The sequence below is a fragment of the Acyrthosiphon pisum genome, chromosome A3, assembly GCF_005508785.2.
Source record: "Acyrthosiphon pisum isolate AL4f chromosome A3, pea_aphid_22Mar2018_4r6ur, whole genome shotgun sequence".
NCBI classification, from domain to species: Eukaryota; Metazoa; Arthropoda; class Insecta; order Hemiptera; family Aphididae; genus Acyrthosiphon; species Acyrthosiphon pisum.
This window is the reverse complement of record NC_042496.1, coordinates 15920168-15921221: the sequence shown is the minus strand read 5'-3', so window position 1 is coordinate 15921221 and position 1054 is coordinate 15920168.

Below are 1054 nucleotides of genomic sequence, written 5' to 3'. Positions count from 1 at the left end.
TACCTAATGGATATTGTGATATGATTAATTTGGAATTTATCTATTGATACCTATTATAGGTCAATTTTTTTTTTCTACCATAGATAAGTATATAATATGATAATCTTATACGTACCTAGACTATCATACCATCTCCGCTCAGAATCGTTTTTCTTATACAGTGATATTATATCATTGAATTCAAATTTAATACTGTCCATTACACAGTGACCCACTTCTATCCTGACTAACCTACTGTACAGCAGAGCGACATCAACTTACCCACCTTTTTTTAATTTTATATCCCTATTATACCAGTCAATTGAATTAACAATAGTAATTTGTAAATAAGCAATTTTTATTAACAACATAAAATATACAATAACAATATAAAAATATACGATTTTATGATAACAATATATGACATGATGGAATGGAACAAAATTTATGATTTCAATAGCAAAATATTTAACACATAGGTATTTTAAATAATTTCAACACGTCAGGGTAATTACCTTGATAAATAACACAAGTTATCACAAATAAAAAATAATACAAATGATACACATAGATTGAACACAGGATAATTAATATAATAATTACGAGAAACGAAGATTTTCCCTCAATCAAACTTTAACTAATAATTGCAGGTCGTCTCGAAGAGGCAGGTCAGCTCAAAGCTATTCGGTATCCTCGGAAGGTACTGCGCTGCACCAGCAACATAACATCGTACCGACTTTAAGTAGTCTTCTCCCTAAAGCCGATAGGATCGACCTACGTCTTCGAACAGCTGTTGCTGATTTTGGCCGGTCATCTTCAACATTTTCGTCAATAGTATTCACAACAATATTGTCATTAGTTTGTCGAAGACAAATCGCTGCAGGCGTGACTGCATGTTGGATTTCCAGCGTTACATTATCTGCAGCCTGTACACGGTTCGTGCACGGCTGGTGTAAGTCCGGTACAAGTTCTACAGAGATCGACTGCCGAAAATCTGGCGCACTATGGTCCGTTATCACAACGTTTCCAAAAGGCTTTTCTCCGAGTATAGTGATACGTCGAGGAAAATGCACAG